Source organism: Phymastichus coffea, unplaced genomic scaffold, assembly GCF_024137745.1.
Source record: "Phymastichus coffea isolate CEN01 unplaced genomic scaffold, Cenicafe_Pcof_1.1 PCOF00026, whole genome shotgun sequence".
NCBI classification, from domain to species: Eukaryota; Metazoa; Arthropoda; class Insecta; order Hymenoptera; family Eulophidae; genus Phymastichus; species Phymastichus coffea.
Window position 1 is genome coordinate 3,057,306 of NW_026706837.1, and position 20,961 is coordinate 3,078,266.

Consider the following 20,961-nt stretch of genomic DNA (forward strand, 5'->3'; position numbering starts at 1 on the left):
AAGAGCTATACATGTTTCCGATGTATTTTTTACGTTGGATATAACAGTGCTATTAGATTTATCATAAAACCCTGTCAACTATTAAAAGCGAAAAATTAAATTTTTTAGTCGTATCCCAGTGGTTTTTTAGTAGTTTTTTATTTTAAGCCCTTGACAGGATAGCTTTTACGATAAATCTAATATTATTGGGAATAACTTTTTATAGACCTTAAAATAATACCAAACGTCCCTTGGCCGTTATCGACAAACATCGAAATCATTGATTTAACGCCATATTCGAGATAACTCGATATTTTGTTCAAAACTTGTAATACGTGTTTCTATTTTTCATTTCAAAACATATACTCGTATTATCACTTCTTTAAATATTGCAACTGATAATTGATTGAGTACAAGTGATTGTATTTTTAGGACATCATATCTTGTTGTTAATTGGTGTTCTCTTTGTTTAGGGTATGCTCAATTGTAAATTTCTTCAATTAAAGTTGCTTGTCTATAAAAATAAACGTCTAAAGTTTGAGAATAAACGGTGTAGCCAGGAGGAATAACCTTAACTGTACAACTCTGATTACCGTATTTATTAACAAATTTTTTATATAAATTATTATTTTTTTGTTCACCCCAGCTATCCAAAAGAAGTAAAAATGGATTCTACTCTAGATGTCGTAAGAGAATGTAATGAAAATATGAATGAAACTAGGTCGATTACAATTTCCCAGATTTCGAACAAGTTATAGAAATATTTGAAAATTCTTTCAATAATATCTCTTTATATTTCACAATTTTTGGATCAAACACACCATTGACTTCTTGCAAACATGTGGAAACTTTAGGTAAAAGTTTATCTGCTGCAGTGATTGAATATTGAGCGGTATAGGTATGGGTCACTTTATTGTAACTACCAACGTATGCTTCTATAGTTTTCGTACCAATGATTGCTAATGTCCTATTTACATTTGATCTGTATACCCAACCTATTTCATCTGTGTTGAAAACATGGGTTTTATCCATAGTTTTTATTGTATTGGAACACTCATCTTGAAATTTTTGAGTTATTGAAAATATGTCTGTTATTAACTTCTTTTCTGTAGGTTTCACATATCTCGTAACTTTTCTTTGCTTTATTCGGCAATATTTTTTAAATTTGTATACCCACGATAAGGAACCAAAGAATTGGCATTCTTTTTGATTAAATTGCATAGCACCTTACATTGCCCATTCTTATAAGTTCCGAATACTTACAGAAAATTTTTTTTGTTAGCATCTAAAAATCTATTATATGTACTTTTGTTTACGAATTGTTGCTTTTCAATTTGACGACCCCTTTTTTGAATATATTTTTCCCATCTGTTTAGTACGTTAAAAAATAAGATCCTTTTTGCTGCAGAGTGGGAACTTACCAGCCATGATTTTCTTTAGCTAAATTTATATATTTAATTTTTATTTTTAATGTAACGCTTAAATAATATATTTTAATTTTTTTGGTTTCAGGTTGATAATCACCCTCTTGACTGTTAACAAAGTTATCTAGAAAAGTACAATAGCTAATGTATAAAGTTACCTAAAAATTGTTTCATGTGTGAATAATTATATAATAAGGTTTTATTAAGGTTAATAATAATAAGGTTTGTAATGGTAAACGTCCGGTTTGCGTTACCGTCTCGATTGCGTGGCTGTCTGCGATGAGCAGTACCTACCGGCCGGGGGAAGTCAAAAACGGGAACTCGGTCCGAAGTGGGAAGGAACGCGTGCGAAGACAAAAGGACCAGTGGGAGAGCGTCTTTGACACCGGTAACAACGTGCAGGAATGAAGGAGTAACGTGAGGTTGAATAACAGCTAGAATCTACGAATACCGCTGACTTGAATAGCAACGTGAGCAGAGGAATAACTTTAGCACCGGTAGTAGCGTGCGTGAGTGTATACGTCGCTAAGAGTGCGATTACTAGGCTGCCGATAGTTTTTGTTGTTGCTGCGATTTAGAGTGGTTAGCCGAGACGCCATCGGAGGCTAGCCACGATTAATTTGAAAAAGTGACAACCTGAGCCACGCGTTAAGAGACGACGTTGAATTGCTCCCCCTGACAGCTCGACTAATCGCATAAGGTAAGCTGGCCAGTTTCGCGTTATTGTTTTCGATAAGCGACCGCGCGTAATATTTTAGCTCTCCCCTCACGTCTGCGAACGTGAAGAAATCGGTAGCGAACATGCAAACGAGTAACACAAACGAACGATTGTAAACGAAATAGCGGCGCTTTAGATTATCGCGCACATCGTATAAACGTAAATGCGCGGGCCAAATGCGCTGTAGATTACATAATAAATAAACTAGTCTGTGCATGATTGAAACATTAATTTACTGCTGTCCTCTGCTATTAGTAAGTTGGTTGTCTGATACCCGTCCTTTCCTGTTCCTCGGTTAGTTAACAAAAATTGATTATTTCGTTCTCGTCGCGCGCATTCCGGTATGACTGCACATCGGGCGAGACAAAGAAATTAAAACGGATTACATGGCGCCCAACGTAAAAGAACCTACAGCGTTTATAATTGTTCAGAACGCCGGTTCCATTAGACACTGACCTTGTTGTGCACACTTTGAACGCATGCCACATAGGACATAAAGTACGAGGGTGGTCCAATAAGTCCTTAGCTTACAAAAGAAAAACGAAAATTTTGGAAAAGTGGCGTTTCATTTTTCAACATAGTCTCCATTTAGTTCGATATACTTGGCCCAGCGATGCTCCAACTTCTTTAACCCGTCTGAAAAATACGTTTCCTCGAGGTCTGAAAAGGCTTCCGTGGCAGCGATTACCTCCTCATTCGACTCAAATTTCTGCCCGCCGAGTGACTTTTTCAAGTTTGGGAACAAAAACAAGTCGTACGGGGCTAAATCTGGAGAATACGGTGGATGAGACAGCAGTTCGTAGCCTAATTCGACCAATTTGGCCACGGCGACGGCGGAGGTGTGAGCCGGTGCGTTGTCATGGTGGAAGAGCACTTTTTTCTTCGCCAAATGGGGCCGTTTTTTCTGCAATTCGACATCGAATCGGCCCAATAATTCGGCATAGTACAGCCCTGTGACCGTTTTGCCCCTCTCCAAGTAGTCGATGTAGATCACACCTTGTGAATCCCAGAAAACGGTGGCCATCACCTTTCCGGCCGATGGGGCAGTCTTCGCCTTCTTCGGAGCACTTTCGCCGGGTAAAGTCCACTGTTTCGACTGTTCCTTGGTCCCTGGTGTATACCAGTGGATCCATGTTTCGTCGACTGTCACGAAACGACGCAGAAACTCCCTCGGAATGTGCTTAAACAGCGTCAGACATTGCTCTGAAGTTGTCTCACGTTTGCGCTTGTTGTCCGGAGTGAACAAACGTGCCGACAGCTTTCTCATGCCCAAAATTTCATGCAGGACATGACCCACGCAGTCTTTTGAGATGCCTACGATCTTAGCTATCTCGCGCACCTTCAATCGACGATCTGCCAATATGAGATCGTGAATTTTTATCACGTTATCCTCCGTGGTAGCCGTTTTCGGAGCACCTGGACGTGGCTCTTCAAAAATCGACGTGCGACCACATTGAAACTCGTTAAACCAATTTTTGACGGTCGTCATCGAAGGAGAAGAGTCACCGTACACAGCATCCAAGCGCTTTTTGATTTCGCTGCGCGATTTCCCTTCCAAAAACAAGAATCGAATCACCGACCGATACTGCTCTTTTTCCATTTTTCAAAAATCAACGGACACACTTGCTTTCACACGCTCTCAAAAATAAACTACAACTCCGATCCGGCTAAAATCTTGACAGTAACCATCGAGAAGGTTGTACTACGTGATAGAATATTTCTTTTGCGAGAGTGACGCCATCGGGCGGTGAGGCTGAGTACTAATCGGAGCACCCTCGTAAATCGTAATCTAACTCACGAAGGCCCACCGCGACGACAGTTTGTAAACAGTGTAAGCGCGTGCGACTATGACCGAACGACTCTTTGTAAGTTACCTCGCAATCACCAATAGCTTTTGAAGGTTGTCGAAGAATAACAACATTGTACCCGTTGGCCCGGGGAAAAAACTAACACCGGCAACATTCAAAACGAAAGAAACACAAATGTTTTCTTTCGCTTTTGTCTCAATGTAGTTATATCTTTCGAGTATTGCTAACTGTAATTATTGGTGATTGCGCGGAGATAAGCTGGCTATATTAATTTAGAACCTAACCATCACAGACGCGCTAACAAACAGTTAGTGTGCCTGATAGGCAGGATTATTGTATTGCGCAATAGCGAGCAAAAGAGTTTTTCGACTAGCGCAATAGTAAAATAACTTGCATTGAGCCTTTCGTTGGCTAGTAGAAACTAAATTTTTGTTTATAAAGCATTGATTGTAGCACTCGCACTTGCATTGTCCTTCGAATAATTGTGTAATTTGTAAAGAAAACTAATCTTGGCAATAATAAAGTAAAGCGCGATACCGTAAATAAATAACAATGGACTGCACTCAAAAAGACATTGAAAACTGGGTATTGACGCTCCAAGACGAGTATCTCGAACAATTGGAGCTAAGCAAAAACGGGAGTAAGCTCTCGCGAGCAGGGCGATTGCAAAATTTGTTGCTAGGCGACTACTCAGCAGCAGATTTCGTAGAAGTTATCAACCAAAACAGCATCCCAGCAAGAAGGACAGCTCTATACTTACAAGGGAAGGCAGGGAGGTGTCCGTCACCGATTTTCTTCAAACTTTGCATACGATTATAGTATCGAAAAATATTGGACACGTATTTTTTTTTAGCGGCCCATACGGTAATTCAGGTGATAAAAACAGGGTTGCCAATTATAATTATCTACATACGCTTGAAGTGCATAAGTTGGCGAGAAGCTAAATTCAAATTATCATATCTCGGTGAAAGAAAAAGATATCTCAACGATTCAAAATTCATTTTGAAGGGAAAGACTCATACTTTAAGGTATATTAATTAGTTTGACCGAAAAAAATTATCTTATGATCTTACATAACCTCAAATATGTGTAAATTCGTGTTTTTTGCACTTGAAAAGATTTACAGTGTTTCTTTTGTAATGTTTTTCGTTCTTTCAAATGGGAAACTCAGTTTTTTGGGTCCAATTCCAAAAACTGGCCCAAATCTGGCTCAACTTGAAAATTTCAAATGGAAACTACTGTTGCTTATGGCAGATTCGAATTATAGGGGAAATTACACGATCAAACGTGATATCAAATTTTACGGAAAAAATTTGTATCGTGAGTCCCAAAGTGGCAATAAAAAAACATTTTATTATATATTTTGTTTATTATAAATATTATTTATTAATTTTTTTTAATAATTACATTCATATACATATTAACATATATAAAATACAACTTTCTATTTATCCCGTACATATGTTTGATATTTTTGAGAATTATTTTATATAATTATAGTATATAATTCTTACAATAATGATACTCTGTACAAAAATGATTGAAGCATAACTTTTTTTACACCAACTACAAATTATAATTGCAATGTTATCTTCGTAGGTACATACAGGTTCTTCTTTTATGGCAAAGCAAAATTCAACAGGATTATCAAATTTTGGAGGTCTATCAATATAACCACTTTTGAACCATGCATACTTAAAAGTATTGTGATACCTCGGAGAAGTTAACTGATTATGTACGAGGGATTGCATTTTTATGATAAACTTTCTTTCGTGTAAATTGATATTGTGTTGCATTAAAATAATAAAATCAGATAGCTTTCTTACAAAATTCTTCCAGAATCGAAAACCATAAACATCCAAAGGCTGAATTTTACCTGTAGTGCCAGGCGGTATTGTCATTACCATTAAACTTACTTGTTTCGGTACAACTTCTTGTACGATATTATTACATTGCCCACTCCAAGAGTCTAAAAGTAAGACCGATGAATTCCCAGTATTTTTTAAAAATACTTCTTGCATTCGCGTCTGAAGCAGTTGCTTAGAAAGCTTTCCAGATGTAGAAGCTCGTATTAATACATTTTCTGGTGTAAATAATGTCTGTCTAACTCGAGGCCCAAAGTCTCCACTTGCTTCTTTCAATACTAAAAATAAAGGTGAAAGCAAATTACCCTCTGCTGATATAACAGGTTAAATAGTGTAGCTGTGTGTTAAGGAAGACAGTGATCGTGCTATGCTTTGAATTTCTTTCAGTCCTCTATAATTTAATGTTCTACCACTGTGAATCTCCAAATTAAATCCGCTCTGATCAGAATTGTATACATTGCTTGCACCGTATCTTGTAAGCAATTGTTTAATTTCAACTCTAAAAGTTTCAGATTGATTTTCAATTTCATCAATATTTTTCAATGAATCTGTTGTAACTAATTTAGTGATTTTTCGAGATCTATATTATGTTTTTTTTTAAATTGCCAGAACCACCAATTCGATGCTTTGAACAAAGGCATAGCTATTTCAGCTTTTTTTTGTAAAGCCCATCTTTTCAAATCAATATCATGTACAGTCATCTTCGATATCATAGCTTCATTAAAATTATTAAAAACATATTCTGATATCTTGAATATTTTTTCATATCTACTGCCTCCTGCTTCAACTTGCTGTTTCCATCGTCGTAATTGTCGCTCGCTAGTTACTTGTTTGTATTTGTGCTTTACAGTATTAAATGAATAAGGCTTACCTTTTCCACTCAACCAAAACTTTACTGCTTCTTCTTTATATTTAAAGTCAATTTTGTCTTGCTCACATGAATTATTTAATTCTTCTAGAAAATCCTCAAATTCTTCGTTTTCCATGTACTCCATAGCTTCTGGTTAAATTTCATTTTCATCGCAAAAATACAATATCGTTTCTTCTTGAACATCAACATCAGAATTTTCTGCATGCTGTCTTATTATTTTCTCCAGTATGTTGTGCAATTGCATTTCTTCGTCACTGATTAAAAACTTTGGTTCGCCATTATTGCTCCGATCAAATGTCATTGAAAATAAGGTTGTTACAACTTTTGCATCAGCAGGCATCTTTTAAATATATATAGTATCCAATATGTACGAACAGTGAAAAGTCTGATTTGAAAAGTCACGCAGTCAAATTCTGAGCACAGAATTTTCGATGATAGTAAAACTAATTATTTTCAAGTAGTCTTAACAATTTTATGAACAATCTTTTATATGAATTGTATATCTAAATGCATTGGCACTTACTGAATATATACAGGTGTTATGTGATACAAGTACAATTTTAAACTAAACTCGACCATTCATAAAATGTGTTTTTTATATTTTTCCTTATGAGCAAAATAAAATAATACTATAAAGATAACAAAAACCGAACAACATTGTCAAAAATATCCAGTGGTTAACTATTGCGGCACTGCTTCCGCATATTAGTATCAATATGATTAATCAATCGCGCATTCCGCATTTGCAGTGGTCAATAAAAGAATAACATCAAAATGTCTGCAATATTTTTATTACTATTATTCTTATATATATAATTAATGCTGTCAAAATATAAAATTATTTATTTGGTGATAAGATTTTATATTCATATGCACATCAATGTAATACCTGGATTATAGGTATATAATACGATGAGGAACATAAGAAAATCAATAACAATTCATAAAAATACATCTCCTAATAATAACAGTATAATAATAATAATAATAACAGAAATCATAATAAACTGTCAACTGGTTGATAATAGTTTTTTCAGAAAAATTTTTAATTAAAATAAAATTATTTTTTGAGCCAGAGAAACTGCGTAAAATTCATTTTTCAAAAAAATTTGCATATTTATAATAAACAATAGAAAAAAATTAAGAAACAAAAACAAGCTAAGTTTGTGAAATTCAAAAAGTCCCAAAAACCATAGGTTTTTATTTTTGGTGCCACTTTGGGACTCAAAATACAAATTTTTTCCGTAAAATTTGATATCACGTTTGATCGTGTAATTTCCCCCATAATTCGAATCTGCCATAAGTAACAGTAGTTTCCATTTGAAATTTTGAAGTTGAGCCAGATTTGGGCCAGTTTTTGGAATTGGACCCAAAAAACTGAGTTTCCCATTTGAAAGAACGTAAAACATTACAAAAGAAACACTGTAAATCTTTTCAAGTGCAAAAAACACGACTTTTACACATATTTGAGGTTATGTAAGATCATAAGATAATTTTTTTGGTCAAACTAATTAATATATCTTAAAGTATGAGTCTTTCCCTTCAAAATGAATTTTAAATCGTTCAGATATCTTTTTCTTTCACCGAGATATGATAATTTGAATTTAGCGTCTCGCCAACTTATGCACTTCAAGCGTATGTAGATAATTATAATTGGCAACCCTGTTTTTACCACCTAAATTATCGTATGGGCCGCTAAAAAAAAATATGTGTCTAATATTTTTTGATATTCTAATCGTATGCAAAGTTTAAAGAAAATCGGTGACGGACACCTCCCTGTCTTCCCTTGTTAGAGCTGATATCGTTCATCTGTGCTGAGCATACAGCATCTGAAGAAGAAGGAGAGCACCCGTTAACTTAATTGATGCAAAACGCAGAAGTTATATCGCGGGTACAAGAAATAGCGATAAACGTTGCAGATGTATTAGACAACGGCGGAAACGGTAATAGTAATAAAAATATTACAGTAACAGCTAATGATGGCAGCCAGTTTCAACTTCCGCTTACGTTCGCCGTAATGATTCAGAACCTCAGAGAATGAGAGAAAACTCGAGCTGCTAGACTCGCTAAGCGACAACGTATCAAGTCTAATAAAGTTGCTAGACAAAATATATAGTAATAGCAGAAATGTTAAGAGCCAGCTAGATGACTTATCCACTAGAATAAATATATTAGAAATTGACGAAAATAGGAATGCACAGCAAGATGATGCGAGCCATTCAAGTGAACTAAGGCAACAAAGAAAAAAAGCACAGGAGCGTCACGTGTCAAGATACCTTCACCTACCATTACGACACGCGATTACCTCAAAGTACTCCAGCTGGACTCGGACAGAGGATGGCCATCGGCAAGACCCCCGCCGGACGCTCTTTTTCGGAGAGGGTGGACATCATCAACTTAATGCTGAAATGGATAACCACACACCGAGCACATGGTCACCTCAACAGACAACAAACCCTTGGTCGACTACAAGGGATGTTGGTCGTATTGTCCGGGGATGGAAACGCAAGTTTTCCGGAGTAGGTAACGCGAGTGTGGACACCTTCTTGTCCAGGCTCGACAATTTGAGGAACGGTGTCGGACTCACGGAGGATGAAATGCTGTTATCAGTATCAGAGCTGCTCGTCGGTCCCGCCCTTACCTGGTACGAGGTAATGAAGGGAGAGTGGCTCACCTACGCTGAATTTGAATCAGACGCACGGGAATGGTTTGGAACCAGAGTGCAACAGCAACTGTGACTGATGAGGGAAGTGCAAAGTCGATATCAAGGCCCAGATGAACCGGTTAATGTATATATCACTAACATGATGGGCCTAATGTGTGAGAAGACTAAATCAACCGATATCATATGAACGCCAATTGGATCTGTTATACGCTAACCTCCTCATTGATATTCAGAACCAGGTGCCTAGGGCTGAAGTAAATTCCATACACGTTCTGAATACGTTAGCTACGGCGACGCAGAACACCTTGAACCAAAGAAGGGTGGAACGTGTGGTACCTAATCCCCAGTCGACTCTGTATCCGGAGTTAGCATACCACCCTCACACCGATGGAAGCAAGGGCCGCAAGAGCAAAGTAGCAGCAATATCCAACGATAAGCCAGAGATTAGTGATCGGTTAGATAGTATGGAGAAGGTGCTTGAAAAGGTAACGCATCAGGTTGCCTATACACCGACGCCATCGGGGGCGACGCCTGGTCCGAGTATTGAAGCGGTTGATAGCGACAAGAAAGCTCCGCCAGTTGATTTATTGAATCAAGTGCTATTATCTATCAAAGAAAATCAGAAGAGATAAAACACAACTTTGTTAGGAGAAACTCGACACCGGAGGACCACGCTAAGAATCACGAAGCACTTCGAAAGCGGGAAAGAGATTTCTCCAAACCACTCAAATGTATCGAGTGTGGATTGCTGAGGTACAGTAAAAGGTACTGTCCCCAAGGTAATAAGGGAAACCAGGAAAGGAGTGGTTAGGAGGGGTTGGCCCCACTCCTTCGTCCCCTGAAACGAAACCCGTAAATGAAACTTCGCTGCCCTCGCCAACACGATCGGTATTAGTAGTAACGAATGCATTGAGCGATGAGGGCGAGGATTGCCCTGATTATGCTAATGATGAGAACGTCGGTAAAGTGAACGCGGAGAAGGGGAGTATTGGCTATAGTAAAGCCCAGGACCATAGACCGGCCGAGGTGGTGGAGAGTAAATTGCCCACGCCCTCGGAGGCGCTGGTAACCCGTCAGGTTATACTCCCGAAGGACCTCTGATAGTCCGAATCGAGGTGGTTCGAACGAATGTTGACGTCACTTTACCGCGCAAGAGCACAGTAACTAGCGCTATGGTATACCAAGAGCAAGACTGTGGAGTCGCTGAAACAGTTTCGGTATATTCCCCGGAACAGGAAACGCGCTGGTGGCTACCGCTGAAAATAGAAGACTTCCAAATAAGGGCTCTCTATGATCCGGGAGCTTCCATCATGGCAATGGAAAGTAATGCTCTACAGATAGCGTTGACGCTGGGCATCGGGTTGGATACCACCCACGAGAGTACGGCAGGGCTGTCAGATGGACGAAAACTGATGATCCTCGGTTATGCGATGTTGCCGTTCACCGTAGATGATATGAAAATGCCGACGAGGGTAGCTATACTCCTAACTCTTGTCGATGAATGTCTTGTAGGAGTAAATTTTATCAAATTGTTTAGAGCGGTTCTTGATCCTGACGATGATACGTTATTGCTCAAGAAATCGCAAACAAAGATGAAGCTAGAGATAGCTAGTTTAGAGGTTGGTCCGAGATTAGCTACTATCGGACTAGCCGAGGTAACAGCCTCACAACAGGCAATATTCCAGAAGACCATCAATGAGGCCTTATCGCAGGCCCCTGTGGGACTGGGATGCACGGCAGGGATTGAGCACATCATTCGAGTAGGTGATACGAAACCGATCAAACAGCGCTACTATTCAGTGTCACACAAAGTCAAGCAAGAGATGCATAGATTGGTAAGAGAAATGTTGGCCCAAAGGGTGATTGAGCCGACGAATAGCGGCTGGTCGAGCCCGGTGGTAATGATACGCAAGAAGAATGGCTCGTATCGATTCTGTATAGACTTTAGGAAGGTCAACAAAGTCACCGAGCCAAACGCGTACCCCCTACCATTCATGCAGGATATATTAAGACGCTTGCGAAATGCACGCTATATCTCCACGCTCGATCTTAGTAGCGCGTATCACCAAATACTACTCAAACCCAAATCGCGACCCATCACTGCCTTTACCGTGCCCGGATTGGGACACATCCAATTCGTGCGAATGTCATTCGGTCTCTTGTATGCCGGCACCACCATCCAACGGTTGATAGATAGCGTGATCGGTCCTGAGCTTAGCTATTTCGCCTTCGCCTATTTGGACGATATCATCGTAGTGTCGTCCAAATTCGAAGATCACCTATGGCATCTTAGATACGTGTTGGATAGGTTAAGCCAAGTCGGTCTCTCGATTAATCGAGAGAAGAGTCTTCTGCTAGCCGAAGATGAAGTATTTAGATTTGCTGATTAACCGAAAAGGAATCATACCCGATCCTGGAAGGGTTTGCCATATCGTGGAGTACCCCCGACCAGGAAACGTACGACAGCTGCGTACTTTCCTAGGAGTTACTTCTTGGTATCACCGCTTCTTGAATGATTTCGCCACACACGCTCAACCGTTAACGAAACATTATTTAGAATGCTAGAACATTAACAGGGAGAAAGTGCTTAATGTGTGGGAATCAGATCAAGAACAAGTCTTCGCCAAACTTAAGGCACTCATGATATCCGCACCGTGCCTCGGATTACCAGAATCCGATGGACTGTACGCGTTGGAGACAGACGCTAGTGCTACGGGAATTGGCACCGTTTTGATTCAGAGAGTACGGGACGAAGACCGGATCAACAAGTACGCTAGTAGAGTCCTTAACCCGGCGGAGCAGAACTACTCTGCCACGGAGCGCGAATGCTTGGCGGTCGTATGGGCTATACAGAAGTTCTGCCCGTATATAGAAGCATACCGATTCAAAGTCGTGATGAATCATAACAGTCACAAATGGCTGTATAATTTCCAAAACCCTATAGGACGTCTGGCCCGATGGGCACTTCAACTCCAAGGCCATACCTTCAACATAGAATATCAAAAGAGGGCTTCCAATGTATTGCCCGATGCGTTATCACGCGCGTTGATATCAAGAGGCGGAGGTCTGTGCGATAGACCAGCCTAAAGAAAGGGATGACGCCTGGTACTCGGAATAGTTCCGACGTGTCAAAACCAATCCGGAGGAATACCCAGATTGGAAGGTAGTGGGCAGGGTGATGTAGCACCAAAAGCCCAACGGTGATTACCAAGATGAGTACGGGTACGAGGATACCTGGAAGCTTGTCATGCCACCGGAAGACCGAGAAGCTGTCCTGTTCGAGAACCATGACATTGAGACCGCCGGACATTTGGGGCGAGAGAAAACCGTCGCCCGTATCCCCTAGTCCTACTATTGGTCAGGTATGTACGCGGATGTCGGAAGGTACGTCCGAAAATGTCAGATCTGTTAGCATTGTAAGGTTGAACAGCGACTGCCGTGCGGACTCATGAAAGATCAGATATTGTGCACACCTTGGCAAATTGTAGCGGGCGACATTGCCGGACCGTTCCCGAGGAGCCCTCGAGGGCGCGAATACGTATTGGTGTTCGTCGACTTATTCACACGATGGGTCGAATGTATACCTATACGTAGCGCCAATGGTAAAACGATCGTAAAGGAACTCCAGGAACGAGTGATCCTGCGCTTCGGCACACCTAGGATCTTTCTGTTCGATAATGACACTGAATTCCGTAACTAGCTTGTAGATGGATACCTGAGGGAACAGGGGGTAAACCGGACCTTTACGCCAACCTATACCCCTCAGGCTAACCCAACCCTACCGAAAGAGTTAATAGGACTCTGAAGATGATGATTACCTCGTACCTGCACGGGAATCATAAATAGTGGGACCGAGTCTTGAACTCACTGAACTCGCGTTTGGACTGAACACCGCTATCCACAACTCCACGGGAACCAGCCCTGGTAAGCTAAATTATGGGAAGCAATCGAAAGCCCCGAATACCCTCCGTAGGCAAAGGGACGAGCTTGCGACCCGGGAGGAAGACTTGTTCCGAATAGAGCAATGGAACGAACATATGAAGAATAACCGGTTCGTTATTCAGAAAGCCCGAGAGATCACCTCTAACGAATCCCTTAGCTGAAATATTATAATGCCAAGCATAGGGCTTCGGGATTTAAGGAAGGGGATTGGGTATGGAAATGAAACCGTATACTATCCTGTGCGATACAGGGTATATCCGCGAAGCTAGCGTTGAAATTCGTGGGCCTTTACGTGATCATTAAGGTACTCGGAGTCAATTTGTACCGCCTTACCTACCAACAGGAAGAGGTCAAAGAATTGGTCCACGCCAAAGACCTCAAACTCTACTACGGAAAGGAGGCCGCCTTGTCAGAAGACAAAACCCGAAGGCGAGATGATGACGATACCCCGATCATCGAGGGAGCTGAGGCGACGAATTACCCGCCTATAGCGAGCAATGCGATACCGCACGATGAGTTCGAGCCACCCCCGTCGCGCCCTTTCCAATCAACCCGATAGGACCTCGATAATAGCTCCATCGAATAATACGGAAAAGCGTCCGCGGGGACGACCTCGCAAGAACGCGCTAACTATTCGGGCCCCGTCCAGCCAACAAAGCCTACGTGTCTCCTCTCCCGTCATCGTGAAAAGGAAAAGAGGCAGACCCCCGAAAACACCGACCGTTGATGAATGACACCCTACGAACGAAGGACCTGGGAGACTGATGCAAAGGACCTCACCTTCAATCCCAGCGACGAAGGTCCTGGGCAGCCGAACAGGCGCCCATCTTCGATATCAAAAAGAAAAGATTACCGATATTGACATGTAGTAGATATATTACAGGATGAAGATCACACAGGAGCAGTTCGAAAAAGTGGCGGCCGCCCTTATAGGATTGGATTTCGGCTCCGTCGTCAACGGAGTAGTCACGCCGTCTATCTCATCGAAGAAACGAGAAAAGAAGAGGAACAGGCACGAGCAAGAGCTCGTGAGAGCGCGTCGTCCGTGCTGATTGAGGAGGTGAGCGAAGATAAACCGCAGGCTCCATCATTTGTTCCGGGCATCGTATACGAGAAACCCTGTTGCTGCCAGGACCACCAGTTGGAGCCATTCCGGCAGCAGCAGCAAAGGTATCGACGAGCACTCAGACTGATAGTGCTTTCGTTGATAACGACTGGCGTCCAGATTTCCTCCACCAACCAACGGCGACGAGTAGTCACCGCTAATGGGAGGAGATAGTCAAGGGCTTGAGGGAGGTTGAGCATGGCTGGTCCACCTGCAACGCCCTTCAGCGAGCAGTATACGCTAAATTTGACGCCTTTACGGTCAAGGGACACCGCCCCAGCGATCTAGATCACTGGAGCCAGGTGGTGTCTCGTCGTCGCCAGTTCGCTGCAGCGTTAAAGGAGGTGCAACGTCGACACCGCCAGGCCCTCTAGGGCATGACTGGCGACTGATCTTCGGTCACGAACCAACTTCCGGTGGCCAAGACCTCAGTATCTACCTCCATGGCGTCTCTTAGAAACACTTTTTTTAAGTATTTAAAATATTGGCCATTTTTGTTCAATGCCTTAACTAATTGTTTCATCAACCCAAGCTTTATATGCAGAGAAGGTATTAAAATTTTAGACAAATTCGCGAGAGTTTCTTTCAGAATATTTTATTTTCCAGGTTCAAATGACTGTTGGTCGACAATTCTATTTTTTGTAGTGATTTGTTACTATCTAACATACACAAATAACATAGATTTTGTGAATCCAGATTGTTGTCCTAATATCATGGATAAAATTTTCAAGTCTCGATATATTTGCCAATTATGTTTTTTGTATTTTATTTTTGTCAAAATCAATTCAAGATTTGAATAATCTTCTTTGAGTGAAATTAAATGTGCTAACGGTATAGGAGCACACTTATTTGTATTCTGAAGAAATACTGCTTTAAGGCTGTGCTGTGATGAATCAATGAACTGTCGCTAATCCTTAGGTTTGTATACGTCTGGCTTTAATTGATCGATGAGTCTTTTTACGTCAGTGCAGTAAACTAGATTTGCATCTTCATTAAAATACTTACGAAACTTTTCCTCTCAGTTACGGTATGCACTTACATTTTTATTAGCCTTTATCACCTTATTTCTTCTTTTTAAGTCTGAAGTTAGTAACTCCGATTGTTCTTTAGTTAAACCAATTTTTCAAATTAAGTCGTTGAGACTTTTCTGATCATATTTTTCAATATTTCGCTCTCTACTGATAGGAACATACTCTTCATTATTGTGTAGAAGAAAAATTCTTCTAATTTTTAGCGTTACCACTTGAATGAGTTTCTTGTACATTAATGTAATTTGACTAATGATCAAATATATCTCTTGATTCATTTTAAGCTTATCATAAATACATTGTTTACAAACTTTATTACGATCTATTGTTGATAAACAAAATATTCAATCGCTTTTATCTTTTTGTTCTTTCTATGTTATACGAGTTGTAAAATTTGCGTAGTGCTAAATAATATGCTACGAGGGGGTGTCAATAAGTCTTTACAAAATCCAAGAGATGACTCTCGTCACGCTTATATTATGATGTCTTTGGCAAGTAATACTACTATCTAGATATCGTACAAAGTTTCAGCTCGATTCATTAAGTCGATTTTTTGTGAGCGTTGGTTGAACAAAAAGTTATTGGTTTATTTAAAAATGGAAAAAACAGAGTTTTGAGCGCTGATAAAACATTTTCATTTAAACGGCCTTACACCAAAAGAAATCACAGTTGAGTTGAATGCCGTGCATGACAAGTCTGCTCCTGTGTGTAAGACTGTTTATAACTGGGTAAATGAATTTAAACGCGGCCGTACAACAAAAGATGAACCTTGTTTAGGACGCCCCGTAGAAGTGAGTACTCCCGAAATGGTCAACAATATCCACAATATGGTGTTGAGTAATAGAAGATTAAAATTGCGAGAAATAGTTGAGGCCACAGGGGTGTCAAAGAGTACAATCATTTCAATTTTGCATGAAAAATTGGGAATGAAAAAAATATCAGCATGATGGGTGCCGCGTTTGCTCACTGTTGAAAACAAACAAACCCGCGTGGTCACCTCTAAGGCTCTTTTGGCACGCATACGTCGTAATCCGAAAGACTTTTGGCATTGACTCGTAACTGTAGACGAAACATGGGTACACCACTACACTCCTGAAACCAAAGAACACTCCAAACAATGGATTACCGCAGGAGAACCAACCCCAAAGAAGGCAAAGACAGTAAAGTCAGCTGGCAGGATTATGGCCCCGGTTTTTTGGGATGCGTATGAACATCGACTACTTGGAAAAGGGCCAGACGATCACTGGACAATATTATGCGTCATTATTAGGTTAGCTGAAAGAAAAAATCAGAGAAAAACGTCCTCACGTGAAAAAAAATGCCTCTTTCTTCAAGACAATGCTCGAGTTCACACGTGTGCAGTTCGATGGCAAAAATTAACGATTTAAAGTTCGAATTAATTTGTTCATCCACCATATTCGCCTGATTTGGCTTCCAGTGACTTTTTCTTATTTCCTAACCTCAAAAAATGGCTTGCCGGACAACGATTCACGTCGAATGAAGAAGTCATCGCCGAAACAAATGCATATTTTGAGGGTTTTCAGAAATCATATTTTTCTGATGGCTTAAAAAAAACTGGAAGGCCGTTTAATAAAATGTATCGACCTTCAATGAGATTATGTTAAAAAATAAAAACAAATTACGTACGCAAACCTTTTTTTTCCTTCTTTATATAAAGACTTATTGACCCCCCTCGTACCTTATTTTCATGAGCATGACTGATGCTCAAGTTTGTGTGTGAATAGCCTAACTACAATTTTCACTTGCATTTGAGATACTTTATCTGAAGCAAGTATTAGTACTCTTTAGTGGTACTTACAAAAACCTGCTGCTGCTAAATATGTTGGCCAAAATGACAACTGCCTTGAAAATGGAATGTATAGAATGATTTGTTTGGTCCAACTATTCGCAGTAATGAAACCAGCGAAGGCGTGCTGTCTTACAGGGGAGCGCTAGGATGTGAAGATGATGCCGTAGCATATCTGACGACGCGGTGACATTGTTCTTGTCAAAGTTAGAAAGCTTTCATACTTAAGCCTGGGGAGTTATGGGAAATATGACGCCCATGAGGAGGCGGATTCACTTGCGATCGAGACAGGATTCCTAGCGTCTGAAGTTTACATTCAATTTATGGCACATTTCAAGCTTCAACCTTCAATAAACTCTGCTAGCACGTTCGGTAACCAATTTAGTCATAAGTGTATAGGAAATTCGGATAACTACTGTTATGTATGTTCTCTATACGTCGAGATGAAAAACAAAAGAAAAATTACAGTCAATAAGCCATTCATACAAGATGTGCTTTAACTGATATTTTACAAGACAAAATCTGGATCCCTCATATTGTATGTGGCTCATGTTACATAATAATGAATCGAGTCAGTTCAAATCTGGACAGGGCCAAATTAAAGTTTCATTGAAAATCATTGAATTTATCCTATATATTACTTAGTGACCGTCTTCTGGGAGTAGTCATTTAAAAAATCTGTCGTCAAATTTAAGATCAGCAACCTCAAAAATCTCCAACATACCATTTATAATGCTTACTAGTTGTTTTGAAGTGACAGAATCAAATTTCAATCGATTTCGAATCAAATTTAGCATGAATTTCGACTTTTTCCGTTTTTTAGTAGCTTAAACTCAGTACGAGGAGTTGATAAATAGTTAAAAATGTATTCAAGACATCGTTTTTGATGTATTTCTTCCCGTAGAGTTCAAATCTGTAGTTAAAATAATATTATTTTCACTCTCTTTAATTTTGAAAAAACCTTAGAAAATGAGGTTTTTCATCATAAACCTCAAAATATGCGGGGAAAGGCTTTTTTTATTGCAGATTCAGATCCAGCGTCAAAAATGCGTAAGAAAAAATATGTCTGGTCAAATGAACAGACATCTTTTTTTTGTGGGCCTGTGTAATTGACGATGAAAGGTTTATTCAGAGAAATTGAGAGACACGCGTACAATATTTTCGACTAAAAAAAGTGTTTGCAAAGTTTCATCAATATATTGACCCGCAAGATTCACACTCTCCTTGTTAGTACTTCCTATATAACAAAATGACTCAACTGATGTGTAAAAATAAATAAATAAAAAGTGCATCATTTAATATAATCAACTGTGATTTTAAACTAATAAATTTTACTTTAATTTAATTTTAACTTACTTTCAAATTTCAATCCTTATTGTTAATATATTATTAGTGTTTGTTTAATAGGTTCTTATATCTAGTATTTTCTGCATTACAAATCTAGATAATTACAAATCTAGAAAGACTATTTATCATTTTATATATTGATTTAAATCATTGAAGTAAAAAATTGTTTTTCAACAAACTTGTGTACTCTATTCATGCATCGCTCATTATATTACATTACAATATATTGCATGTTCTTTTCTTACACCGTAACGGATTGATTACGTCAAAATAATATCCATATATAGTTAGAGGAAATACGATTTTTCCATCGAATTTTTTTTCTATTTCCGACATGTCGTTTTTTTATCTTTTCAATATAATTTTTTATCACAATAAAAACATTTAGTAATTCTGAAAACTTTTTTAAAATTGCGCTCAGTTGTATCAGTATCATTATAAGTTTTACTTGCTTATATTGTCTTTAGAATTTTTGTCGTTTGGAATTCTAGGCAGTTGCAATGTGAAAAATTTTTATGAAGATGGTGGATCTTCGTCCGGTGGCTGGACTGGCTTCTCACCTCAGCGAAGCTGTTCGACGCAGCTGCTATCCCGTTAATTTCTCTCTCGTTGTGAGAAGTCGAGGAGTGGATGATCGTAGAGTGTTAGTAGGAGGAAGGACTGGGAAACTCGTGACCGCGGCTGGTGAGTTCGTTTGGCGAGAGACTTTAGGAAAATGATCGGCAAAAGATGGTTAGCTAATATTTTACTTCGAGCACTTCGGCTTTATTGAGCTGCCAGATAGATGGCACGGATCGTCCTTCGGGCAATCGCTACAAACGGTTTAATAACAGTGACAAAGTCAAACCAGACGTTAGGGATGTGCAACTCTTCGAAAAATCATTCAAATGAAAATAATCGATGGAAAAAATAATCGATTATTCATAATCGACTTTCAAACAAAAAAATCGATTAATCGAATGCTTAATCGTCCGCTATAATAAATTTTATCAAAACGCGAATGCTATTATTTAAAAAAATTGGTTGTGCGAAATTTAACATGAGAAGTACATGAAAAATAAACTATTGTAAATAATTTGAACGAATAATTAAATCAACAGTTTAATCCATTTTATTCCATTTTTACAATTTTTGTAATATGAATTGGTATTTATCGAATTTTATTCATATAGATCCAAACAAATTTTCGAAGGAATCTTGTTTTAAAAATGATGCACTGCATTTGAAAATCGGGTTTCCAACAAAAGATAATGCTGCTAACTTATATTCAGACCCTTATTTTCTTCGCCATGTTGATGGTTAAACAGAGAATACTCCAAAATAAATTATTAACTGTCTGGACCTGGGTTCTTGGCTAGCCACAGTTTTCAAGAGTCTTCAAGACTCTAGAAGTGATGAATATTATAATATTACAAACTGTAAATTTTTGAAACGACAAAATTGTTTTTTAACACATTAGTATTGACGACTCTACGAATACAAATACATGAACAAATGATTTTCTATAGTAGAACAACTGAACGTTCAATTATTTTGTTGATGAAAAATATTTTCTTTACAATTTCTAAACAATAAGTAAATAAATTACTTTTATAAAAAGATTATGAATGAAATATCTACTTATAATATAACAAAATTCCTGATCATATTAGTATTCAAATTGTATAATTCAGTTTTCCATTATACAAAGAACTTTTTACTTGCCTCAAATGATTCAAACAGGAATAAGTTTTCCATCGGCATGATACTGGAAATAGAATCAGTTTAGAAAGTGTTTCACTTAAGAATACAACCCTTTGTGAATGATGAGATTGTTCATGATTGATGATCAAACCAAAGGAATAGTATAAGCTCTAGGAATGAATGAATAAGGTATTATATTCGTGAAGGATAATTTATTTAAGCACAGAAAGTATTGAAACTTCCAATTTGAAAGGGGAACTATGGGTTTGAAAAACACATGTTACATAAATATAGTGTGAGTGATTATAATTAGAGTATTAATCAAATGAATGTTGCTATGGTGCAAGTGAGTATGTGGTATAAATTAGTGTGTGATACAAGTTTAGTCGTGTCAATGAATACTTGAACACATTTGGTAAGCTAGATATAAAGAGAAAGTACTATATGGTACAAACAAATAAAAACAAAAAACACAACAATTAAACTAAACCCCATTCTTCCTCTGAAAAAGAATGCAAAAAAACAAGCATCTTCAAGTGCATACCAGTAAGTTGGTTCCTATTTCCTATTTGGAATTATTGATATTATTGGGAGTATCGATAATTCCAGCTGTAGAAAATTGACGTTCAGAAGGAACAGTTGTTGCCAGACTTGATAATCTTTGGAATGCTATTTTACTAAGGTTTGGAAAGTTACTTCCTTCTAATTTCCAGAACATG

General features: G+C 38.8%; 1 protein-coding gene across 4 annotated transcripts in view; it reads left to right on the plus strand.

Annotated features, from left to right (window-relative positions):
- The window catches only part of LOC131675578 (RNA-binding protein 1-like), a 304,658-nt gene that overhangs the window by 82,023 nt on the left and 201,674 nt on the right, over window positions 1–20,961 (plus strand). Inside the window, exon 1 of one of the 4 annotated variants that reach the window (XM_058954610.1) lies at window positions 1,884–2,103. The exons of the other annotated variants lie outside the window; for them this stretch is intronic. The gene's annotated coding sequence lies outside the window, so the exon portion shown is untranslated. Of the gene's footprint in view, window positions 1–1,883; window positions 2,104–20,961 lie in introns of those variants that run through there. 4 annotated transcript variants of the gene reach the window in all.